This window comes from Cetorhinus maximus, chromosome 8, assembly GCF_964194155.1.
Source record: "Cetorhinus maximus chromosome 8, sCetMax3.hap1.1, whole genome shotgun sequence".
In the NCBI taxonomy this organism is placed as follows: Eukaryota; Metazoa; Chordata; class Chondrichthyes; order Lamniformes; family Cetorhinidae; genus Cetorhinus; species Cetorhinus maximus.
The window spans coordinates 15645676-15673046 of record NC_135886.1 but is presented as its reverse complement, the minus strand read 5'-3'; the positions used below and the strand labels follow the sequence as shown (position 1 = coordinate 15673046).

The 27371-nt window shown below is 46.3% G+C and overlaps 1 protein-coding gene across 2 annotated transcripts in view; it reads left to right on the top strand.

Annotated features, from left to right (window-relative positions):
- foxp4 (forkhead box P4) overlaps positions 1–27371 on the top strand; it is a 438498-nt gene that overhangs the window by 208187 nt on the left and 202940 nt on the right. The gene's annotated exons all lie outside the window — the stretch shown is intronic.

Genomic DNA, 27371 nt, shown 5'->3' with positions numbered 1-27371 from the left:
CTGACACTGAGACACACACAGACCGTACAGGAGCTGACACTGAGACACACACAGACTGTACAGGAGCTGACACTGAGACACACACAGACTGTACAGGAGCTGACACTGAGACACACACAGACTGTACAGGAGCTGATACTAAGACACACACAGACTGTACAGGAGCTGACACTGAGACACACACAGACTGTACAGGAGCTGACACTGAGACACACACAGACTGTACAGGAGCTGACACTGAGACACACACAGACTGTACAGGAGCTGACACTGAGACACACACAGACTGTACAGGAGCTAACACTGAGACACATACAGACCGTACAGGAGCCGACACTGAGACACACACAGACTGTACAGGAGCTGACACTGAGACACACACAGACTGTACAGGAGCTAACACTGAGACACATACAGACAGTACAGGAGCTGACACTGAGACACACACAGACTGTACAGGAGCTGACACTGAGACACACACAGACTGTACAGGAGCTGACACTGAGACACACACAGACTGTGCAGGAACTGACACTGAGACACACAGACTGTACAGGAGCTGACACTGAGACACACACAGACTGTACAGTAACTGACACTGAGACACACAGACTGTACAGGAGCTGACACTGAGATACACATGAACCATATAGGAGCTGACACTGGGAAAAGTGAAGCAAAAGATGGCCATCTCCTGAGCAGTGAAAAAAACAGAATTGGAGTTGAGACTTCAGTGCAGAAATTAAACCCAAACCTGTTCCAATCTGTACATGCAGTAGGTTCAATCCCTTATGTTCCCAATCTGTTTCTCAATTGAAAATGAGGTGATTGCTGTCCTGCCACTGTACTGTCTAGTTTAATGTCGTAGTCTCAGGCAGGAGTGAAGGTCTTCCTTTCATCCAGCATACGATAAGATTGACCCACAATCAGTACAACACAGGGCACACACACCGACCCAACTCTGACTCAAAATCTTTGTCCAGTGAAACATACAGTCCCTGAGATCACACTTGGAGCTGATTTAACTTCAGTGAGAATAAAATCTTAGAAATTGTCAGAGGTGAAGATAGCACCAATCTACCAGGAGGTTGCGGGGGCACAGCCTGCAAGGGTCCATCCGATTCAAGTGAAATGGATGGAACAGGCTGAACACAGTCCATTGGGCAGAGTGTATTCCTAACATTTCCTGGTCAATAACCACTGGAGTTCATTCAAGATTATCAGCAAGCATTGACAGTGAAAATGAGTAATTGTTTGATGTTTCCTTACTTGCAATGAAAATTCAGCTGAAAGCTGACTGGTTTTGTCCACTTGTTGAAGAGGCTCAGTCATTTGGTTTTAGTGAAGTGGCTGGAATGGTGAACTCTAAGACTGCTCCTAGGCTATAAAACAATACAAGGCACTACTTAACTCAACAAAGTCTTACAGCGAGAGTGGGTCTGTTGAGACAGTTGAACATGATGAAAATAAGTTCGGAATTTGCTGAGCCCAATCTATTGTGTTTGCCCTCCCACCTGAAGCTACCTCCATTTATGCTCACTTTCTTAGGCCCCCACCCACCCACCCATCCCTCAGGCACAAGTTGAAATATTTTTAAAGTTTTCGCTTTTCAAAGAACATTTAATTTCCTAAGAAGCCAACTAGTCAACACCCATGAAATTATTGCATAGTTCTGTCCAGTTTTTTGAATGTTTTTTTCAGTGAATTTAAATCAAGTGGAACGCTGGATACTTTTATTAAAATGCTTGTTGAAAAACTATTTTCATTAATAAAACCACCATCATTCAAAAAAGCTGCGATGCCTGGGCATGTGCATGTTCCTATTGCCTGCAGAGGACAAGTCCCTGCTTATGAATATATGTAGCTCCTAACAAATATAAGTGAGCTACATTGCGAGCCCAACTGACTGTTAGTCCAATTGGTTGTTAGTGCGATTCTTAGCACACTCAGGATTGTTCAGCAAGTGCTGCCCAATCGTAGAATCACATCTAACGTTAATTATGTGCTGAGTTTTGCAAGCACAAGCTGGTTAAATACCGTGCCTATTGGAATAGCTGAAGGGACGCGTTGTTTGATATGATTCACCAGTTGTCGGCCACTCAAACGCGTGAACACATTTTATAATGGAAAGTAAAAAGAGATTATGTCCTGTTACACTGTCCGATAGCACTGATTTAGTGAAAAGTTTATGCTTGTGATTATGACAATTAATTTTAATCTTGAACACCGAGCTAACCAACTTGATTTCATGCGCATTTCGGATGCAGTTTCCCAATTGTGGCCAAAGCGGAAACTCAAACTCCTGGGAATTTCACATTCCAAAGGGATGGGAGATCACCAGCAGTGCCAGCTATTGTTAGCCTGATTGTGTCTCTTCCAATCCCTGTTTTGTGCAGCGTTGCGTGTGGTTGAGGGTGGAGGCAATGGTGAGTTAGGCAACTTAATTCCAATATCTTGGGCCTCTCATTGGGCGGAATCTTGTGCCCTCCATCGTAGTGGGTTTGGTGGCAGGGGGTCATTAAATCAGGCAGGAGGGTGGTGCTGACTCTGTTACCATCCTGACTCTACCCCCATTAAGTCCATGGTGGGTAGGCCCGTAAGCTGCCTGTAACCTTCCTGCCCTGCCACCAATTGAAGTCCTCAAGTAGGTGATTAATGACCACTTAAGGGCCTCATCCCACGCCACCGGTATTAACCCAGTGGTGGGCAGGATGCTTGTCATTTGGGAAGCATGACAAACAAACCTGGCGTATTTGCTTACATGATCCTGGGGGGTGGGGGGACCCTCAGGGTGGGGGGGCCCTCATTCCAAAGCACTCAGTGCCTGATCGAGGGACCCGATATTGGGAAGGGGTACCCGCTGAAAGCCGACCCTGTGACCTTGCTGCTGACCCCCTTCCGAGACCCCCGCCCCTTGACTCCCTTTGCGCCATCATTCACCCCTGGCCCTGGGTCCCTCAGCAATCCTGAGCCTCAGGTGGGTGTCGTATTGGCAGCAGGCACTGCCCCCTCAGTGGCACTGCCATTCAATAGAGCTGCTAGCGTCTGATTGGCTGGCAGCTCTTGGCAGGTGAGACTTCAGCCCCCAGAGTCCTTGACCCTGTGAAGTGCCTGAGTGGTACAAGATGTGGCAGGCTATCCCAAAGAGAGGCGACGCAGGACTCTAACCAGTGGCCACGTCGCCTGTCACCGGGATTCCACCCATTATCGTATTTAAGGGTTAGAATTGGACTGCACAAAATAAAAAAATACACTAACAAATGAAATGCATGTGTCTGTTTACAAGAACTGGCCTCATCCCATTTGAGATATTTCTTATGAATGAGTTAACATCACATTACAGAGATAATACAATGTTCATTCAACCTTTTAATCTATTATAAATTAGCCTTTGATCTGGTGGTGTCTAATGCCTGTGGATAAACCTTTGCTGATTATATATTCCAGCAACACCAGCTTGCATTTATATAGCGCTTTTAACGTCCTATTTTTCTGACGACCAGGGCATCCCCAATTTTAATTGCTCCACCAATGGCGGCTGTACCTGAAGCTGCTTGGGACCTAATCTCTGGAATTTCTTCCCTAAATTTCTCTGCCTCTCTCTCTCTCTCTCCTCCTTTCTGACACTCCTTAAAACCTACTACTTTGACCAAGTTTTTAGTCTCCTATATTGGTATTTCCTAATTTGTCACTCAGTGTCAAACTTTGTTTGGTAATGCTCCTGTGAAGTGTCTTGGCACATCCTTACTAAATTACAGGCACTATATAAATGCAAGTTTCTGTTGTTCCCTGCTGGTGTGGGAGTTGGTACAAAGAAACTCCCTGTTGCAGTGTCTAGCCGGCGTGAGTCTCTGACCATCTCCCCTCAGTTCCCAGTCGACAATACTGACAGACAACTGCCTCGAATTTGTCAGCAAATTTTAATTTCCACTCTGCCTATCTCTGTTCCTTGCTCTCCTTTCCCTCTCTGCCATTCTATCTTCCTTTGCTCTCCCCTGCTCTCTCCTTCTCTCCGTCTGTCTTAGCTGTTGATCTCTGGAGGGAATTTTAACCTGTTGGGGTAGGCGTTCTGTGTGGGCAGCAGGTTAAAAGACCAGAACCTGAAGCTGTATTGGGAAGCCAGCAAAAAAAATGACCATCTTCCTTATTTAACCTGAGTGTGTTGTTAGTGCATGGGAAACTCCTGTGGACAGATGGGGCCACTATTTAAATATGTAAAACCATTAACAGCACTTTTAACCCAGGATTCTGACTAAATCTGAGTGCACGCATTTCCAGGTTTCCTGAAACTCCGCAGTAAAACAAGGTGAGAGGACAGTATGGGGTGGGGCGGGGGGGTTGCGGGGTGGGGAGATGACAGTGATGGGCAATTGACAGGCAAGAAAGGCTTTAAGTACTGAGGCCTGACAGATTTTTACCTGCCTAAATCAAATGCTTTTGCTCGCAGAATTTGTTCTCAAAGTGCCCTTTCACTGCTTTGGAGGCCAATTCTGCTGTCTTGGAATTTTTGCCTTTGATTTGCACTTCCCAGCTGCCAGCATTCTCAGCAGATTGGGAGCAACTTGTGCAGGTTAGGCCTTAGGCCTTAGGCCTCTGATGAGGAACAAGAGGAGTAGCACCAGCAGGAGCAGCAGCTATACCATCTCCTCACCCACCTGCTGCTCCACAGGGCAGAGGGGAAGAGCTCAGGGCCTTAGCTCACAGGAGGCGATACCCCCAACACAGGGTTTACAGGCAGCAGTGTCTGAGGAGGCCGAGACCATCCCATCAGGAGGTCGCTGACATTTGCAGCCTCTTGGAAGAAGGCCTCCTGCCAGGTGACGCTCAGGAAAGGTACAGCCGACGCCACATGAGCACGAGCGTGATTAGTGAGTTGGCCATCAGGGTGGTGAAGGTATGATTTAGATGCCTGGAAAGCCCTTCAATCCACAGTAGACAGGGTTTCCCCAATAGTAGTGGTATGCTGTGCCTTGCACAACATTGCACACAGCAGCATGGACTGAATCTCCAAGACGAAGAAGCTCAAGAGTGCTCTGCATTTTTGGAGGAGGAGCAAGCTAATATGGTGAAAGTACCTGTAGCCACTCATTTAGCCTCGGGATGCCCAGGACGGTACAGTTCAGGCACAGTTTGGTTGGTCTGAGGCAGCACAGCCGTCTGACATACCAATTCTGAATCCACTCTGGCCACACAACACAAAGCAGTCCCACAAGTAACAATCCACCCCTCTCACTGACACTCATAGCTCATCTTTAACCCTTGTTCTACTAGTCTTCAGGAGGAAGGGGGCCTCTTGGCAGTGAACAGGGAACAATGAGGAGGCTGGATAATTGGCCTTTGAAATAAAGTTTATGGGTTATAAACATGAAGCAGAAATGTGAGAACATAACACAGTGTTAAACACCCAAGTGAATATCCTTCTGATGCTACAAATCTCACAGACTCATAGACGTTTACAGCACAGAAGGAGGCCACTCGGTCCATCATGTCCATGCCGGTCAACAAGGATCTGACTACACTAATCCCATTTTCCAGTGCTTGGCCCATCGCCCTGGAGGTTATGGCAACGCAAGTGAATATCTAAATACTCCTTAAATGTTACGAGAGTTTCTGACTCAACCACGTTTTCAGGCAGTGAGTTCCAGACTCCCACTACCTTCTGGGTGAAAGAATTTTTCCTCAACTCCCCTATTAGCCTTTTACCTCTTACCTTAAATCTATGCCCCCTGCTTATTGACCCCTCCACTAATGGAATAAATGCCTTCCTATCCACCCTATCTGTGCCCCTCATAATCTTATACACCTCTATCAGGTCCCCCCTCAACCTTCACTGCTCCAAGGAAAACAACCCCAACCTATCCAATCTTTCCTCATAGCTCAGACCCTCCAGCCCAGACAGCATCCTGGTAAATCTCCTCTGCACCCTCTCCAGTGCAATCACATCCTTCCTATAATGTGGTGACCAGAACTGCACACAGTACTCCGGTTGTGGCCTAACCAGCGTTTTATACAGTTCCAGCATAACCTCCCTGCTCTTATATTCTATGCCTCGGCTAATAAAGGCAAGTATTCCATATGCCTTCTTAACCACCTTATCTACCTGCCCTGCTACCCTCAGAGACCTGTGGATATGCACACCAAGGTCCCTCTGAGCTTCAGTACTTTCCAGGGTCCTACCATTCATAGTGTAATCCCTTGCCTTGTTAGTTCTCCCCATGTGCATTACCTCACACTTTTCCGGATTTAATTCTATTTGCCACTGCTCTGCCCACCTGACCAGTTCATTGATACCCTCCTGCAGTTTACGGCTATCCTCACTATTTGCCACCCTACTAATTTTCGTCTCATCTGCAAACTTCTTGATCATACCCCCTACATTTAAGTTGAAATCATTTATGTACACCACAAACAGCAAGGGCCCCAGCACTGAGCCCTGCAGAACCCCCACTGGAAACAGACTTCCAGTCACAGAAACATCCCTCTACCATCACCCTCTGCTTCCAACCCTCAGCCAATTTTGGATCCAACATGCCATTTTGCCTTGGATCACATGGGCTCTTACTTTCTTGACAGGCTGTCGTAAGGGACCTTATCTAAAGCCTTGCTAAAGTCCATGCAGACCACATCAAATGCATTACCCTCATCAACACTCCTGGTTACCTCTTCAAAAAATTTGATCAAATTTGTCAAACGTGACCTTCCCTTAACAAATCCATGCTGACTATCCCTGGTTAATCTGTGTCTCTCCAAGTGCAGATATATTCTGTCCTTCAGATTTCTTTCTAGTAACTTCCCCACCACAGAGGTTAGACTAACTGGCCTGTAATTTCCTGGTCTATCCCTTCCTCCATTTTTTAACAATGGGACAACATTAGCAATCCTCCAGTCCTCTGTCACATCACCAGCGGCCAGACAGGATTTGAAAATTACTGCCAGGGCCCCTGATATTTCTTCCCTTGCCTCCCTCAACAGCCTGGGATACATCTCATCCAGGCCTGCAGATTTATCCACTTTTAAGACCGCTAAACCCATTAGTTTCTCCTCTCTCTCTATGTTAATTTCCTCTAATATTTCACAGTCCTCCACCCTGATGTCTATACCTGCGTCATCCTTTTCCATTGTGAAGACTGATGCAAAGTATTCATTGAGGACTGTACCCATGTCTTCCAGGTCCACACACAGATTATCTCGATGGTCCCTAATTGGCCCTAATCCTTCCCTAGTTATTCTCTTGCTCTTTACATATTTAAAAAAATCCTTTGGGTTTTTCCTTTATTCTACCCAGCAATGCTTTCTCATGCACTCTCTTAGCTTTCCTGCTTTTCTTTTTAAGTTCCCCCCTGCACTTTTTATACTCCTCTAAAGACTCTGCTGTATTGAGCCCTCGGTATCTGCCATAATCTTCCCTTTTTTCCTTAATCTTAACCTTTATGTCCCTTGACTTCCAGGGTTCTCCGGACTTGGTCCCCCCTTTGTCTTTACAGGAACATATTTGCCCTGTACTCTCATTATTTCCTTCTTGAATGCCTTCCACTAATCTGACACTGTTTATCTAAAAGTAGCTGCTTCCAGTCCACTTGGGCCAAATCGTATCTCATCTTAGTAAAATTAGCCTTTCCCCAGTTTAGAACTTTTATTCCCAGTCCAACCTTATCCTTTTCCATAACTATCCTAAATCTAATTGAGTTATGGCCACTATCTCCTCAATGCTCCCTTACTGATACTCCTTCCACCTGCCTGGGCTCATTTCCAAATAGTAGGTCCACAAATGCCCTCTCTCTTGTTGGGCTTTCTATGTACTGGCTAAATAGGTTCTCCTGGATGCAATTTAAGAATCTTGCTCCCTCCCTACCTTGCACAATATAACTACCCCAGTTAATATCTGGGTAGTTAAAATCCCCGACTATTACTGCCATATTATTCTTACACTTCTCTGAAATTTGACTACATATCTGATCCTCTATCTCTCCCTGACTGTTTGGGGGCCTATAGTACACACCCTTTTTGCCCCTTTTGTGGTTTTTACTTCTACCCATAATGCCACATTTGATGATCTCTCAAGATATCATCTCTCCTCACTGCTATAATTGATTCCTTGATCAATATCTTATCTGAATACCCTATAACCAGGAATGTTGAGCTGCCAATCCTGCCCTTCTTTTAGCCAAATCTCGGCCATAGCTATGATATCATACTCCCACGTGTCTATCTGTGCCCTCAGCTCGTCTGTCTTATTCTTCAGGCTCCTTGCATTAAAATATATTCCATTTAGCCTTGCTAAACTGACTTCTTTCTTATCTATATGTTTCTCCTGCCTTCCAGTCTCACTTACTAGTGTTTTAATTCTAATTCCATCTCAGTTTCTCTCCCCTCTGAACTACTTTTCAGGATCCCATCCCCCTGCCAATTTAGTTTCAATCCGCCCCAACAGCATTAGCAAACCTCCCCACGAGGATGTTGGTCCTGTTCCTGTTCAGGTGTAACTCGTCCAACTTGCACAGGTCCCACCTCCACCAAAAATGGTCCCAATGCCCCAGGAATCTAAAGCCCTCACTCCTGCACCATCTCTCCAGCCACGTATTCACCTGCTCTATCCTTCTGTTCCTGTACTCACTACTACAGGAGTATTCTGGAGATTACTACGTTTGAAGTCCTGTTTTTCAATTTCCTACCTAACTACCTAAAGTCTGCTTGCAGGACCACATTTGTATTTCTTCCTATGTGATTGTTCCCAACATGGACCGTGACCTCAGGCTTTTCACCCTCCCCCTTCAGAATGCCCTGCTGCTGTTCTGTGACATCCTTGGCCTTGGCACCCGGGAGGCAACATACCATCCTGGAGTCATGTCTACGGCCGCAGAAGTGTCTGTCTACTCCCCTCACTAACAAATCCCCTACCACTATTGCCCTTCCACAATTCTTCCTCCTCCCTGAGCAGTTGGACCACCCACAGTGCCATGGCCCTGGCTCTGGTTGGCCTCCACAGAGGAACCATCACTCTCACTGTTTTCCAAGGCCGAAAAGCGGTTTGCGAGTGAGATGCACTTGGGGCATTCTCTTACTATCTGCCTGGTCTTCTGTCTGATGGTCACCTATGCCCTTTCTTCTTGCACTTCCTTAAGCTGCAGGGTGACCACATCCTGAAAAGTGCTATCCACAAACCTCTCAGCCTTGTGAATGCACCACAGTGCCCCCAGCTGCCACTCAACCTCCAAAACCCGGAACTCGAGTTGCTCCAGTTGGAGGCACCTCCTGCACACATGGTCATCCAGATCGCCAGGAGCGTCTAGGATTTCCCACATAGCGCAGGATGTGCAAATCATGGGACTGAGCTCCCCAGACCTTTCTTAACTAAATAGAATATGGACGCTTGCTTTTATTTTACCCTTACTCCTACTTGAGTAAAGACTAGATGCTCTAGATAGACTAGATCCTCAAGCTGCTGCTGACTGCCTATCCCATGGTCCTCCTCTTGCACTCCCCTTTTTCTAGTACGAGTGTAATCCCTGTGGCTTCAGTCGAGCTAGAGGCAGGTTGCACATTCTGCTCCAACTGCTCAGGTGCTTTTGGCTACTTCCTTTGGATTTTGGAGTTTGTGAAAGCCCCAGCAAAAACTGCCCCACCTATTCCTGCGCTACGGGCAGACCTGGCCATCGGGGCAGGAGAAGGCATGTGAGACTCTGACTGAGGGGTGAGTGGGTGGAAGGGGTCAGGAGGGGGGAGCACTTTGAGCAGAATCCCCACCAGGTGCACATTCTCCATCTTCCCTCTCATGGCCCACTCACATTTCCCTGCTGGAGAGAATGTTGCTGCTCTTTACTGAGGTTCTGAATGACCAGGGCGAGGCTTTTTCTCCATCCTGTTTAAGCTGGCAGACTGTGCAGGCTGCTGGCCAGGGCGAGCATGCACTCGGTTCCCTGCTGCGTCTGATGCTCCATGCAGCTGACCAATCTTTCCATGGAGGTGAACATCAGCACAAAGGCCTGAGATATCCTGAATCATGTGATGGCACATCCTCAGAATGAGTGACTTCCTCTGGCACCACCCGCCTGAGGGATGCCTGTTGGACCTGTGGCTGATGAAAGACATGAATTGGAACTGGCGAGATGAGAGGGTTTTAAGTCATCAATCTGTTGATCATTATATTTTAGTGGCTGCTGACATCAAGCCAATGTCAGTGAGTGCTGTCTGCCATGCGACTGTTTTGTATTTGAGTATTGCTAAAAAAAAGCATGTTGAAGCTTTTCGTCTTGCACTCATCAGGCCACTTCACAAGAATACCAACATAGGTGAAAACAACCATTTATACTGTATGTGAAGAGAGTGCTGATTGGTTGGCAGTGGACTCTGTATGTGAAGAGAGTGCTGATTGGTTGGCAGTGGACTCTGTATGTGAAGAGAGTGCTGATTGGTTGGCAGTGGACTCTGAGTGTTATATTTACTTCTTTCACCAGGAAGCTGGGAGATCTCCCATCTCTCCATCGCCAATGGCAGGCATGTAGAGAGCCAGTTTATCTCCAGCACCTCTTCCTGTGTCATTGTCTGGACCACCTCCAATTCTCTGCTTCTCCCTGCTGCTCTGTGCTCTCTTCTCCTGCAAAGAGGGAAATAAGTGATGTGTAAATGTGACAAATGGAATGTTTTGAGAGGATGGAAGGACAATATTGGTGGTGTCTCACTTTGAGGAATGGGTAGTACATGGCATTGTGATGAGAGTGAGTGGTGGCTGATAAGATGAGGATGTGAAGATGTGCCTCCCACTTAATTACTGAGACCAATTAAATAAAAATTGGATGATTTCTGTATCAGTTCGGCAATCCACTCCAGCAGATTACTGCTCAGACTGTGGGGATAAAAACTGATCATACTCTGCCTTGCTCTTTCCTGTTATTCTTCCTTTTCATTTCACTCTCACCTTTTGTCTCTTTCTCCTGCTCCGTGCTCTCCTTTTTCTCCATGCCCCTCTCTGTCTCCCTCCCTCTGTCCCTCCCTCTTTCTTTCCCTCTGTGTCTCTTTATCGTTCCCTCCCTCTCTGTTTCTCTTCTTCCATTCCTGCCTGCGTGCCTCTCTGTCTGTCTCCCACTTTGTGCCTCTGTCACCCCTCCCTCTCTTCCCAAAGGTCACGATTGAGGTTGATAATCTGCAGTTTGCCAGCAGTACTCGCAGCTGCCAGAACATTTGTTGTGTTTGGACAGGTGCTGCTCTCCACCCAGCTCTGTTTTTCTAACCTTATGAGGATTTGTGGGAGCGATTTGGCAGCAAAATAAATAACAATTTTGATATAATTATTTTAGTTTAAAAAAATATGAACCGTCAAAATTTCAGCACATTATCAGTGACAGAAAATAACGTTCCACCCCAGTAAAACTTTGGCAACCAACATACGAGGTCAAAGGACAAAGTTAGGGGCAGAAGCCTTCCCTGGGAATGGGTAAAACAAAATTTGGGATAAAATAGAATCTAATAAATGATTTAATTGAAAGTTCAAACTATAACCCCACACACACCCAATTAAAGACATGTTTGCAACAGCCAGTATATTCCAAGGCCAAGGGTATCCATGGCAACATCTCAAGTTTCTGAAACAAGCAGATCGTGACTTTCTGATTTAGGATTCATCCACCGATGGGACGGCAACATGAAGCCATGGGCCGGGCCAGTGATGCCCTGTTTTAGGATCCTGTTTGGGGAGTCAGCATATTGTGAAACACTGGTCACTGCCACTGCCCATGATATTCCCATGGGATTGAAAGCAGACACTATATCCAACAACCACACCCCACCCACCCACTCCCCCACACACTCTGGCAGAAAGGACGGAAAGAAATTGCTTTATATATAGCACCTTTTGTGTGGTAAAATCTGGCTCCTTGTGCATCCCCAATTTAATCACTCTAATATTGTTAGCCATGTCTTCAGTTGCCTGCATGGGATCGAAGCCAATGAAGTGTGGTCACTATTATAATTTAGGAAACACAGCAGCCAATTTGCGCACAGCAAGATCCCACAAACAATGAGATGATGATCAGGTGATCTGTTTTAGTAAAATTAATTGATGGCCAGACAATGAGCCACCCCGCCCTTCTGGTATCATGGGGTCTTTTATATCCACCTGGGAAGGCAGATCGGGCCTTGGTTTACCGTCTGATCCAAAAGAAAGCACCTTTGACAGTGCAGCACTCCCTCAGTATTGCACTAGAGCGCCAACCGGGATTAAGTGCTCAAGTCCCTGGAGCAGGGCTTGAACCCACAACGTCCTGAACCTGGGGCATGCGTGTTACACATTGAGGCAGGATTGAGACCCATGCTAATGAAGTGGTTTACTTGGATGGCACAGTGGCCGCACTGAGTGTGAGGCGAGCCACTGTGCCCAAGCATCTCAATATTGTTCAGGAGACCAAGCAGTTTTTTAAATATTGAATGGCTCAGAGCCCAGTGCAGTCTGGGCAAGGTGACAAGTTTAGCATTCTTAACAGAAGCTGTCAGTTTGACCAGCTGCCCAGGAGGCACCAGAATCTTTCAACGCTAATGCTTATCCTCTGCTCATGCAATCCAGAGGTGGGATCCCTGTGTATCTCCGGAAGCCCCACCATCAACCCACCAAAAATGCAAACAGATCTGACCCCAGAAGATCCCCTGGGGTCAGTGCAGGAAGCACACGGTCTGAGTGAAGAGGAAAATCTATGCAAAATATGCAAACTCATAGAGTTCAAGCAGAACAAGTTGGCAAGTAAGAAATAGAGCCAAAGATAGCTCTGAGTTCTCCGGGCTTGGGGTCTGGATTAGCAGGGTTCAAATTATTGGGGTTCAGAGGCTGGTTGACCCTCAAACAATGTTTCAAAGCAACAAGACAAGGATCAGGGATTCACCGCCTTCACTCTGCCCAACACCATTCTCTTCCTTGATTCACCGTGAATCTCCTAAATCGCCAGAGAAACATTAGGTCTCAGGACTTACCGAATGCAGCAATCGCATGTATTTCTTGAGCACATAGATTTAAACTCTATAGGGGTAAAATTTGGCCATTGTTGTGTCCATTCAGAGTGGGTGCAAAGAGGTCCTACATACTGTTCCCTAAGGAAAAAATCAATTCCACCAACATTCAGGACACTCTGGCTGTCGCCTTCTTCCCCGTGTTCATCCTTCAAGGTGAAGTTGACCATGTTCATCATCTGAGGTGTTTGATAGAGTTGCGGTGGGTACGTAGGTGGCTGCTAAAGTCAATCTGCACCCAGAAGGTTCTGCTGCAAATGGGACAGGTATTATGTCTTCTTGTTCCCATAAGTTAGGAATAATCACACTTTAGACTGAAAATGCTGGAGATTCATCGAGTGTATTTCTTGCTGCTTTCTGTGTGGCTGGTAGACTGATTGACTGATAGATACATTGTTACTCAGCACATGTCTACAGTGCGATAGTTAACATGGCATCCTGCAATATATCACATAACAATGAGTTCCTAACTCTTTATGAATGATATAACAATGTAACAACAGGATACTGCAGACAATTGTGTTTCGGACAAGTTGCTGGCTCAATGCTTTCCTCGCCTTGCGTTTTCTCTCTGCTTCTGATATGTGCTTGCTTTCAAAGGAGGCCACACCTTTTCATTAGGTTGTGTCAGTTTCAGTGATTCTGGACGAGCTTCTCCCAGGACTTGGGGTCGATATCAAAACTCCTAAGTGAAGTTTTCAGAGTGCCCTTGTGACACTCCCCTTGACGGCCATGAGTGCGCACCCCAGACTCGAGCTCTGCATTTGTGACTGTCTCAATGTGGTGTGGATGCTTGGCGCGTGAGCTCGGGTAAGCACCTCAGTGTCTGGTATTTTGTCCAGCCATCTGAACGTCAGAAACTTCTGAAGGCAGCTCAAGTGGAAGTGTCTGAGCTCCTTGTACACAGTCCAAGTTTCACATGTGTGGAGCAGTGTGGGCAGGACTGTTCTGTACAGACTTTCAGTTTGGTGGGCAGACTTACTCCTCTTTGTTCGCAGACTGATGTTTGAAGTCTGCCGAGGCTACACTTGCTTTGACAGTTCATGCATCTATCTTATCATCAGTATAGACAGCTCAAGAGGTTGTGCTGCTGAGATGAGTGAACTTATCCACTGCTCAAAGGTTCTGGTCATGGACTGAAACCTTGGGCTTGAGATAGGGCTTCCCCAGAGCAGGCTGGTACTTCAGTTTTCTTTAGGCCGATCATAAGACTGAAGTCGTTGCTAAGTTAAATGTCCAGCTCTGAACTGGCAGCTAGTGCATTGTCATCAGCAAACAGGAAATCACAAAGTACGTCCTTGAAGATCTTGGTCTTTGCCGAGAATCATCTCAGATTGAGCAGCTTCCCACCCATGCTATATCTGGTTTCGATGCCAGCATTGCCACCTTGGAAAGCATCTGAAAGCATGGCAGAGAGAAACATGCTGGAGCGATGGCACTAGCACGCAGCCCTGTTTAACTCCATTAGTGACTGGGAAGGGGTCAGAAGACACACCATCATCCAGGACAATGGAGGCAGCTTTGTATTCTTGCTGGATGATTTTTGCTCCCACAGAGACTGGAAGAGCTCAGTGACCTTTTTGACCAGGCATTGGCCTCCAGCCTTGTAGACCTCAGCTGGGATAGCATCAGCTCCTGGAGTTTTGCTGCTAGACAGGAGTTTGAAAGCTTTCACTGTTTCTAACAGCGTGTGAGGATTATCAAGAGAGCAGTTGATTAACTTGTTGCAGCATGCTGATTGCTTCTTCAGTGCTGGATGAAGGCCGATTGAGGGTGTGGTTAACATGCTCTGCCCATCTTTCTAGAATTTTGGCTTTTTTTGTGAGCAGCGTTGACCCACTGGCACTGAGGATTAGTGATGAACCAGTAGACTGGTGTCTGCAGACAGATTTCAGAGCAACATAGAATCTTTCCTAATCTTTGTGGTCTGCATATGACTGAAGTTCGTCTGCATTCTGATTCAATCAATTGCCTTGTATCTCCCTTGGACAGGCTACTCATCTTGGATGGTGATGACTTGTCACTGTGGTAAACCCTGTAGAGGTGATGTTTCTTCTCCAGTAGCTTCTGGAGCACCTCACTGTTTTCATCAAAACAATTTTGACGCTTATGAGAGGCAGGGCCAAGGGCCTCTAGAGCAGTGGAGTACGCTATATCCCTGAAGATCGCCCAGTAATCCACAATGTAGCGTGTCCATCTTCACTGTACACAGGCAACTCTCAAATTTTTTGGAGAGATTCCTTCATGACTGCCTGTTTGAGCCCAGAGACATTGAAATGTGTTTGGACTTTCATGCCCTGAAGGTATCCAGAGGGATAGATCTTAATCAAAAACAAAAATTGCTGGAAAGATTCAGCAGGTCTGACAGCATCTGTGGAGAGAAAGACAGAGTTAACGTTTCGAGTCCGTGTGACTCTTCTTCAGAGGGATAGATCTTAATGTTTAGCTTTGAAATGATAGGATGATGGTTTAACTGGCAGTTGGCGCTGCACGTGGCTTTCATGACACATGCATCCTGCCTGTCCCTCAGCCTGGTGATGACATAGTCGATTACATACCAATGTATAGAATGGGGGTGCACCCAAGATATCTTGTTGCAATTGGGGAGGCAGAAAACTTTATTGGTGATTAAGAGCCCATGCTCAGTACACATCTTCACAAGAGGAGACCATTGCTGTTACAATTGCCAATTCTGTTTCTTCCAATGATCCCTTCCCATGCCTGCTGATCTGCACCAAGAATGATTTGCTTGTCTGACTTTGGCACAGCAGGAATCAAGGAGCGGAGGTCATCAGAGAGTTTATCCTTGACACCGTCAGGGTTGGTCTTGGTCGAGGTGTATACTTGCTTGTGGCCATGCAGGGCGAGTTTACACACTATCAGATGATCATTAACATAATCAGGGAGGTGAATCAACTTATAGACAACATGGTTCATGTCAGCAAAGCCCACACCAGCTTCACACTGCTCTTCTTTTCCACAGCCATTCCAAAAGAACATGTCATCCGCACCGATTTCCTTGAGCTGCCATTCCTCAGGTAGCCGAGTCTCGCTGGGGACAGTGATCTAGATGTTCTACCTGGTCAGCTTTCTACCAACGAGAGCAGCTTTTCTCTCAGGTCTGTCAGCTGTGAAGTTGTTCATGAGGGTGCGACACATTCCCTGTGCCAATGGTGACCCGTGTCACTTTTACTTTCTTTTTAGCGATTTACTGTTGATGGGATCCCTGTGGGATCCGCTGTGGCCTGCTGGACCAGGGCGGTGGGGCAGACAGTGCTCGGGGCACCTTTTCTAACCCCTTCCTCATACTAAGGAGCTGAGAAGTGTGGCCCTGAAAAGAGCTGCTCAGTTGCTCAGGGAGCGACCAAGTTCCACTTCTGCTTCATTCCAGTGAAAGACAGGCCTGCGGCCTGAGCCGCCCTGTGTCAGGTTTGTGGCCGCAGCTCCTAGTGAATCCACACCAGTTGCTACATCACTTGCCCATCGCCACAGGACTTGTGAAGATAGATGCTGGATGACAGACGATAGGAAGGTGATGAACATGACTTGCATGTGAATTGTTTTATAGTGAGGGGGAGTTTTGCATTGTCAGCCTCACTCTGTCATCCTGACCTATCATAGTCCAGTGACAAGATGAGCCTAGACGATTGGAGATGAATTTGGATGCAGTGGGTGACCAGGACGTCTCCTGTGTCTTGTTGAGCTCAACACGTTCCACAGCACGGTGCTGACCCACCTTCTAGACCATTGGACCTTGGATTGCTCTCATCTACCCAGTCTGCTGGAATCAGTCTTCACACATCAGGGTGGACAAACCCTTCAGTTGCTGCAGGTAGGAGACCCGACAGCTCCCCTCACCTGGTTTGACCCACCTGTGGAAGCGGTTTACTGGGGTGTGATCACTGTCAACAACTACTTGGAGCCACAGGTGAGAGCTGGGTGAAGGTGAGGACAAATACAGGTTCAGCCACTCCAAAGTGTGCACTGAGCCCACCAGGGAGAGGTGCTACCCCTCCCTTACACCTCCTAGGCAGCCACCTAAGTAAATGTAGGAGCAGGAGTAAACCATTCAGCCCCTTCTGTCCATTTTATCATTCAGTTAGATCATGGTTGATTTATATTTTAATTCACTCCATCTGTCCGTCTTGATTCTGTTGCCCTGAGCAGGCAACAGGTTCCTTAAATATGTAAATGAAGTCCAAATTAAACAAATGAGGCCAGAGGCCCAAATGCAGGCGAGTTCCATGTGAAAATGGACAGCACCAATTTCTACAACAACAACTTATATTTATACAACGCTTTTAATGTAGTGAAGCATTCCAATTATCAAACAAAATTTGACACTGAGCCACACGAGGAGATATTAGGACGGGTGACCAAAACCTGGCTCAAAGCTGGAGGTTTTAAGGAGCATCTTAAAGGAGGAGAGAGGGTTGGGGAAGGAATTCCAGAACCTTAGGGCTGAGGTAGCTGAAGGTATGGCCGCTAACAGTGAAGCCATTAAAATCGGGGGCGCACAACAGATCAGAATTGAAGGAGCGCAGAGATCTTGAAGGACTGTATAGAACTAACAGAGATGGAAGGGGACAAGGCCAGAGATGGATTTGGAAAAGGGGTCAGAATTTTAAAGTCAAAGTGTTGTCAGGGTTAGTGAGCACAGAGGGATCAATGAGCATCACGGGATGTGGGCTTCACTGACTAGGCCAGCATTTATTGTCCATCCCTAATTGCCCTTGAGAAGGTGGTGGTGAGCTGTCTTCTTGAACCTCTGCAGTCCATGTGGTGTAGGTACACCCACAGTGCTATTAGGGAGGGAGTTCCAGGATTTTGACCCAGTGACAATGAAGGAACGGTGATATATTTCCAAGTCAGGATGGTGAATGGCTTGGAGGAAAACTTCCAGGTGGTGGTGTTCCCATCTATCTGCTGCCCTTGTCCTTCTAGATGGTAGTGGTCATGGGTTTGGAAGGTGCTGTCTAAGGAGCCTTGGTGAATTGCTGCAGTGCATCTTGTAGATGGTACACACTGCTGCTACTGTGCGTTGATGGTGTAGGGAATGAATGTTTGTGGATTGGGTGCCAATCCTGCATGGTGTCAAGCTTGTTGAGTGTTGTTGGAGCTGCACTCATCCAGGCAAGTGGGGAGTGTTCCATCACACTCCTGACTTGTGCCTTGTAGATGGTGGACAGGCTTTGGGGAGTCATTGGGAGGAACCCCCGCCCCCAGCTCACCGACGGAAAAATTCTGCCCCTAGCCTCTGACCTGCTCTTGTAGCCACAGTATTTATATGGCTAGTCCAGTTCAGTTTCTGGTCAATGGTAACCCCCAGGATGTTGATAGTGGAGGATTCAGTGATGGTAATGCCATTGAATGTCAAGGGGCACGGGTTAAACTCTGTCTTGTTGGAGATGGTCATTGCCTGACACTTGTGAGGCGTGAATGTTACTTTCCACTTGTCAGCCCAAGCCTGGATATTGTCCAGGCCTTGCTGCATGTGGGCATGGACTACTTCAATATCTGAGGAGTCGTGAATAGTGCTGAACATTGTGCAATCATCAGCGAACATCCCTACTTCTGACCTTATGATGGAAGGAAGGTCATTGATGAAGCAGCTGAAGATGGTTGGGCCGAGGACACTCGCCTGAGAAATTCCTGCAGTGATGTCCTGGAGTTGTGGCGATCGACATCCTGTTGTGCTTCCTTTGTGCTAGGTATGATTCCAACCAGCGGAGAGGTTTCCCCCTGATCCCCATCGACTCCAGTTTTGCCAAGGCTCCTTGATGCCCCACTCGGTCACATGCAGCCTTGATGTCAAGGGCAGTCATTCTCACCTCACTGGGCAGCAGAGCTTTGGACGAGCTCTAGTTTGCAGAGGGTGGAAGATGGGAGGCTGGTCAGGAGAACATTGGAACAGTTGAGCTCAGCAATCAGCCGACCTTAATGAAATATACTGTGCCATTTTCTGGCCACGGAATGAGGGTTGGCCCAGGGATAGGGGATTTGCCTGCTGCCTGGAGCTGGGCAGTAATGAGTGGAGGATGGTGAGGATGACTGACGGGGAGGAAAATTGGAAAGGAAAGTTATAAAGACTTTAAAATCAACCCACGACTTTTTAGGGGAATTGCCGTCTGTCTAGCAGGCGTATTTGGCTTACGACACCGTCTCTAAGTTAGTGCTGGGACACCACACTTTAATGACAGATTTAAGGAAGGGAAGCTGAGTGATGTCGAAGCCAAGTGTTGGCAGCAGAATTTCCACATGTATGTACAGATCATACACACGCCCCCACACACATACACATGCAGGAATGTGCACACACACAAGCATGTGTGCACACATACGCATATACACACGCGCACTTCTGAAGGTTTCAGAAACAGGAATCCATGACTCAAGAGGTTGAAAGTTTATTCCCCAGAAGAAGTCGGATGATTGGTGTTTATCACAGAGTGCTTTCATTTCCAGGCCTGTGGTTTACACCCAAAGCAGACAAAATAAACTAAAGGTTCTTACTCTCTCTTTTCTCTTTCTGTCTCTCTCCTTTCCCCTCTCCTGTCACATTCTCTCTCTCCTTTATTACCATTTTCTTTCCATTTCTTGTGTCATCCTCTCCCATCTTTTACCTCCACCCAATCCCTGTCATGTGCCCCTTTCCCCTTTCCTCCTCATTCCCACATTTGACTCTGGATAAATCGTTTAGCTCCCTGTCTCTCTTTACCTCTCTGTCTATCCTCTGTCTCAATGGCTGTCTATGTCTGTTTGTCTGTCTTATCTCTGTTTCCCTATCTGTCTCTCTCTCTCTCTACCCCCTCTTTTATTTACTTTCTGTTTCTGTGATCCTTTCTCTCTCACCTTCTCCCTCTCTTTGCTTTTTCCTATCTCTCTCCTCCATCTCACTGGGATTCTCTTTTTTCCCTGTCTGTCTCACACCCCCCTCCCTTTCTCTGTCTCTCTCTCTCTCTCAGTTTTTCATCCCTTCCTAGCTCTGTTGTCCCCTGATTCTTTCTCTGCCTGCTTCTCCCTTTTTGTGTCTCCCTCTCTCTCTCACTTCTCTTCCCTCTCTGTCTCTCTGATTCTTTCCCTCTCCTCCCTGCTCCCTTTCTCTGTCTGCCTGTGTGTCCTGCCCACTGTCCACTTCCCGGGTCTGCGCAGTGTACCCTGTTGGTGGGATGTTCTTTGAATCTTTACAATCCATGTTCCTTGTAGATATTTCTTTGGTCTCACTGAGTCCTAATCACCGCATAAAACTCGAGTGAACATCTTATTTCCCATTTCACTTTGAACGATGATAGGTCCCATTGACTCGACATTGAATAATCACTAAGACCTGTCTGCACTGATGAAGAAATATTGAACTGTTGCTGCTCAGTTGTGGTGAGATAGTCGATGCTGTTCCCTGTCGCAGTGTATGTGGGGCAGTCGGTCAGCTAGGCTGTGAGCGATGGGATGCTGCAATATTGTGGGGAAGGTTGCAGATTTATTTAATTCTTTGACATGTAATGCCCTGGTTTCTCATGTTCCCAGTGGGATACAGGTTCCACAGTCAGTTAGACAGTGAGCTGGGTAATATAGGATTATACAGTTAGCCCAACTGCTGGTGGGTTAGGGATGGGAATCGAAAATCCACTTCCTCCTCTTATTTGCGACTCAAAGAATCCTCCAGAAGTGTGGGTGTCAGTGTTATGTTCCTTATGTTGGGTTGCTTTGCTTGCGAACATGGTTGCACATCTATCTACCGGTGAGTGAGTTGGCAAACAATATACTGCAGACGCAGAGACCAATGTAAGATGAAGCACATGTTGTTTATTAACACAAGTGACAGAGCACGAATACAATGTGTGCTTCTCCAACCAGACCCTATTCTAAACATTGTAGCCAGCGCTACACAGAAATTGGGTAATACAATTACATGGTCAATCTGCTCACAGTCTCTTAAAGGTGCATTACACCTCAGGTTATCACATCTTTTACTTGAAAGTACAATTTACAATCTTTACAATATATAAACTATTTACATAAATAAACTGTTTACAAATTCAGTATCTGGGGAGGATTCTTCAAACATATCAAATGTTGTAGTTCTATGACTTTGCATGGTTTATCCGAAGCCTCCCTCTCAGGAGTCACCTATCCACTTGGTTGTCCAGTAGGAACCTGTAGGTTTGTCTCTTCAACTCTCTCAGGCTCAACGGATCCTACAGGTACTTCCAAACCAAGGGGAGTTCCTTCTACATGTGGTGTAGACTCCAACGGGAATGTTTTCACCCTCCTTCGGGCCCCATCGCCTGCACTCCTGCTGCCCCTCCCCTCCAAGTTCAGCAATCTGAAGGTCAACTATCAGGAAGGTTCTCAAAATCAGGATGTTGGGCAAGGCTAAGTTCAACACGAATATGATCAGCTTTCTGTTGTGTAAAAATAAAAATAAAAATAAAAATTTCGGGACCTTGTTAGTCATTCCACTTTCTCTTCCTACGTGTCTTCTTTTGATGGGTTTTCTTCTTGGAAGCGTTGACTTTAATCTTGGTTCCTTTTCAATTTCCCTATTGGCCAGATCAGGCTCAGGTAATAGCTCAACCTGAGTGAACTCAGTGGTTGAGTTTTCCAGCATTTCCTCATCTGTCGGCTCCTTTGAAAACTCAAGGGTCTCTATTTTTAAAGTTTCTTGGCTTTCACATAACTGATTCTTCAGCTCTTCCATTTCTTTATCACATTTGTTAGTTGTTTCCTGAAGAATTAAGTATTGTTGTGTTTTCTTGGCTAATTTATTCTTCATCTCAGCCAAAGGTATGCTGAATTCTTCCTGTTCTTCCTCATACCTTTTTAGTGGTACAGATTGGGATCTGAGGGAATCTTGCAATATGCAAAAGTCCTTCGGCAGGTTTTCTTTTTCTTTTTGGAGGTTACTGACTTCAACTCGAACTCTGTCCTGAAGCATCAGCTCTATGAGTTCTTTTTGTCGAGTCTTTACATACTCCTTTTTCCAAACAGTGACATTTTCTGCTCCTGATTGAGATCTCAGTAATCTCTCAAGATTAATTTCTCTTAACCAGTTTCTTCCGAGGAGACTCGGTCCTCTGCCTGCTATCACTATTAGGAATAGATTAACAGACTGATTTTCATATTGCACTGGAACCTTGCATATACCCCTTACTCACAGAATCACACAGTGCAAAAGAGGCCCTTCGGCCCATCGAGTCTGCACCGACACGTGAGAAACACCTGACCTACCTAATCACATTTACCAGCACTTGGCCCATAGCCTTGAATGTTATGACGTGCCAACTGCTCATCCAGGTACTTTTTAAAGGATGTGAGGCAACCTGCATCCACCACCCTCCCAGGCAGCGCATTCCAGACCGTCACCACCCTCTGGGTAAAAAAGTTTTTCCTCACATCTCCCCTAAACCTCCTGCCCCTCACCTTGAACTTGTGTCCCCTTGTGACTGACCCTTCAACTAAGGGGAACAGCTGCTCTCTATCCACCCTGTCCATGCCCCTCATAATCTTGTACACCTCAATCAGGTCACCCCTCAGTCTTCCCTGCTCCAACGAAAACAACCCAAGTCTATCCAACCTCTCTACATAACTTAAATGTTTCATCCCAGGCAACATCTTGGTGAATCTCCTCTGCACCCCATCCAGTGCAATCACATCCTTCCTGTAATGTGGCGACCAGAACTGCACACAGTACTCCAGCTGTGGCCTCACCAAGGTTCTATACAACTCCAACATGACCTCCCTACTATTGTAATCTATGCCTCAATTGATAAAGGAAAGTGTCCCATATGCCTTTTTCACCACCCCACTAACATGCCCCTCTGCCTTCAGAGAACTATGGACACACATGCCAAGGTCCCTTTGTTCCTCAGAACTTCCTAGTGTCATGCCTTCATTGAATACTTCCTTGTCAAATTACTCCTTCCAAAGTGTATCACCTCACACTTTTCAGGGTTAAATTCCATCCGCCACTTATCTGCCCATTTGACCATCCTGTCCATATCTTCCTGTAGCCCAAGACACTCAACCTCACTGTTAACCACCCGGCCAATCTTTGTGTCATCCGCAAACTTATTAATCCTACCCCCCACATATTCATCTATGTCGTTTATATAAATGACGAATAATAGGGGACCCAGCACAGATCCCTGTGGCACGCCACTAGACACTGGCTTCCAATCACTAAAGCATCCTTCTGTCATCACCCTCTGTCTCCTACAATTAATCCAATTTTGAATCCACCTTATCAAATTGCCCTGTACCCCATGTGCATTTGCCTTCTTTATAAGGCTCCCATGTGGGACTTTGTCAAGGGCTTTCCTGAAATCCATATAAACTACATCAACTGTACTACCCTCATCAACACACCTGGTCACCTCCTCAAAAAATTCAATCAAATTTGTTAGGCATGACCTCCCTTTGACAAAGCCATGCTGACTATCCCTGATCAAACCTTGCCTCTCCAAGTGGAGATAGATTCTCTCCTTCAGAATTTTAACCAATACTTTCCCTACCGCTGACGTGAGACTCACTGGCCTGTAGTTCCCTGGCTTATCTCTACAACCCTTCTTAAATAGCGGAACCACATTAGCTGTTCTCCAGTCCTCTGGTACCTCCCCAGTGGCCAGAGAGGAATTAAAAATTTGGGTCAGAGCTCCTGCGATCTCCTCCCTTGCCTCCCTCAGCAGTTTGGGACACAAATCATCCGGACCTGAAGATTTGTCCACTTTTAAGCCTGCCAACACCTCCAATACCTTGTCACTCCCTATATCAGTTTGCTGAAGAACCTCGCAGTCTCTCTCCTCGAGTTCCATACCTTCATCCTCGTATGTCTTCACCAGTATACATCTTTAATTTAGCATCTGAATTTTCCAGATTTAATGAGTGGTGTCCTCCATTTCGATATTCGAATGTATGTACCCCTGTAACTGTCGTGGATGCACCTGGATCCACCTCCATTCAGATGGGTTTTCTGTTGACTTCCACTGTCACATAGATTGGCTCTGTTTTACTCATTTTTAAGTTGTGTCGTGAATAAATATCTGACTCTGTTTCTTCTGGTTCCTCTATTATGTGGATTTCACAATTTCTACCTTTTTGTTTAAAATTTTGTCTCGATCTGTCTTTACAGTATCGCACAATGTGTCCATTACAATGGCGGTAGACACACTCGATCCTCTTATATTGTCGTTGGCTTGCAGTCTGTCAGATTCCATTTCTGCCATTATCATTGTGGGTTTTCTCTGTTAAACCATTGCTTTTTGCTGATCTGTTAATGGTGGCTGTTTCCCGCCTCTCCGCGGACCCCAGCGCTTCCGCGCCATTTCTAACCGGTCTTTCCCTCCCGATGTGAAGGACGGCGCCATTTTGTGCTCCCTTGTTTGCTTCTGAACCCTGACTGTGCTCTGCATTGCGAGCGTTAACTCCAGCGCCTTGCTGAAGTCTAAATTCATTTCTGACAACAACCTTTTTTGAATGACATCTTCATTAATCCCACATGCTAATCGGTCCCTTAAAATGTCGCTAATTGACATCCCGAGCTCACAGTGCTTTGTCAGTTGTTTTAAGGCTGCTACATAGGAAGCGACTGTCTCTCCAGGGGCGCGACACCTGAAACTGAATTTAAAACGCTGCATTGTTACCAAGGATTTTGGCTGAAAGTGGCTTTTCTCAAGCTTTACCACCTCATCAAAGCTCTTGGAATCTGGAGCGTTGGATGCCGTTAAACTACGAATCAGGCCATATGTTTTACTGCCACATGTCGATAAAAAGATCGCTCGCCTCTTCTCCTCCCCTGATAGGGCCAAAAAGAAGAACGCGAGGCGTTCAATATAATGTGACCAGTCATCGGTTATCTGATCAAACGGTTCGATATGGTCAAATTGTGGCATAGTGGAGGGAGATAACTTCGGCGACTATGGTGAGGGCAGAACTTACAATTGGCCTGCTAGGCCCGGCTGATTCTCTTCAGTGGAATTTTCACGGCTTTCCTTGGTGCTGTCGACTGGTCGTGTTTTGCCTCGTCGCCAGTTGTTATGCTCCTTCTGTCAGGTCGCTTCACTCGCAAACACGGTTGCACGCCTATCTGCCGGTGAGTGAGTTGGCAAACAATATATTGCAGACGCAGAGACCAATATAAAATGAAGCACATGCTGTTTATTAATACAAGTAACAGAGCACTAACACAATGTGTGCTTTGCCAACCAGATTCTATTCTAAACCATTGCTTAACATGGTAGCCCACGCTACACCGCCATTGGGTAATACAGTCACATGGTCAATCTGCTCACATTCTCTTAAAGATGTATTGCACCTCAGATTACCACAGACAGTATCTTTATATGAATGCATTTGTGTTTTTGTCCACACATGTGTGTGTGTTTGCATGTGTGTGAACATAGGAGCTTGGTAAATAGGAGAAGAGCAGGAGTAGGCCATTCGGCCCCTCGACACTGCTCCGCAATTCAGCTAGATCATAGCTGATCTTCTACCTCAATGCCATTTTCCCTCATTACCCCCATATCCCTTGTTGTCATTTGTATCTAGAAATCTATCAATCTCTGCAGCCCTCTGGGAAAGAGAATTCCATAGATTCGCCACCCTCTAGCTGAAGAAATTCCTCCTCAGTCTTGAACAGCCTACCTCTTATTCTGAGACTGTGTCACCTGGTTTTAGACCCCCCCACCACCCCCCCCACCCCCTCCCCACCCCCCGCCCAGCCAGGGGAAACATCCTACCTGCATCTACCCTGTTGAGCCCTGTAAGAATCTTGTAGGCTTCAACGAGATCACCTCTCATTCTTCTAAACTCCAGAGAATACAGGCCCTGTCTCCTTATTAGAACAATCCCTCCATCCCAGAGATCAGCCTGGTGAGCCTCTGCTGCACTCCCTTGCTGCAAGTATATCCTTCCTTAAGTGGATCCTGAGGGTGTGTCCGTGTCTGTGTGTGCACGCACTTGCTTCGAGTGAGGCCAGATTGAGGTATTGTGGTGGCAACGTACTGCCCCCGACAGTCGAATACCTGCCCAGGCTCATTGTCTGCGCTCATGCATGAAAAGCATGTGCAGTCTGGCTTCCGAATCTCCAGCACCAATCAACACCATCAGGAGAGAAGTGGGCGAAACAATGAAGGAACAAAAGCACACAGAAAATCCTCTCTTTTTACCGTTCAAAACCATCCCTCTTACCATTTAAAAACAACAAATAAAAACATAAGCGTCTCTCAACCTCCTCTTAATTGATGAATCATTGCCAGTTTCACAGTCGCAGCAACATCAATGGTTAGAGATGGAGATTGGATGAGAGAGACCCAAATCCACACTGACAACTTTGTGGAATGGAAAATAATAAATATTTTTTTACTTAAAAAGAGTCCTTCCTTTTCACAATATCACATTCACTTTTTCAGTCTGTCTTTCTCTTTACAGGAGGTTCCCTGGAGACTCGAATTAGTAAGAGACTTGCTTGTTAGGCATGTTTTCCACAGTTAGCTCAGGAAGGAAGTGCTGTCACTGTCTGTAAAGTTTTTAAAAAAACAGAAAAACCCAAGATTTCCAGTTAAAATAAATAAAAATAAAACCCAGTGAATGTTGTAATCTGCTGTGTCGGATCGGTATGAATGTTTAAAGGGGCTGCCAGTGTTTCAGACAGAGGGGTGAATCATCAATGCACAATTGCCAAAGCCCCCACCTCGACTTCCAGTATCCTTCCCAATACTTGATGGTCTTCACCGGGGGAGGAACTAAAGGTCAGAATGTACCCCTGGAGAGCAGAGTCTTGTTCCTAGAATTTGGTCAGTGCTCTAACATTAGCCCACTGGAGAAGAGCAACTTGGGATGTTTTAAGAGATTCATCATGAGTTTCTGGACAATTTGTGTTGTTCTGCATCGGAAAATGGCCTCTCACCCTCAGTCTTACCAAGTTGCTGCATTTGCACATTAATTACCAATTAAATGTGCCAAAGAAAGTTAGGGCTGATACTTAACAGTATCTTTTAGTGAGGGATTTCATTTTCCTGCAATGCCACTCAACATCTCCAGCTGTGTTTAACTTCTTACCTCACCCTTCAGCTTTGCTCTGCAACTTGCTGGAAGCAATGGGGAAACAGGGAGCCTGTCCGACAATGGGAGCAAGAGCCCAACTCCTTAACCAATGAGATGAAAGGGCTGAGAAAAAAAAAAAGAAACAGGAACAGTAGAAAAGGAAGTCAGGTCAGTTAAGAGTCAAATCAGGTACAGAAAGAGAAATAAAAAGAGTGAAAGAAAGATTTAGGTTGAAATGAGGAAGGGTTGGAGGAGGCTTATATAGAGAGTAAATAGTGCCACCTTTGGGTTGAATGGCCTGGTTTGTGCTGTAAATGCTATAGAGTAGCAAATCAGCT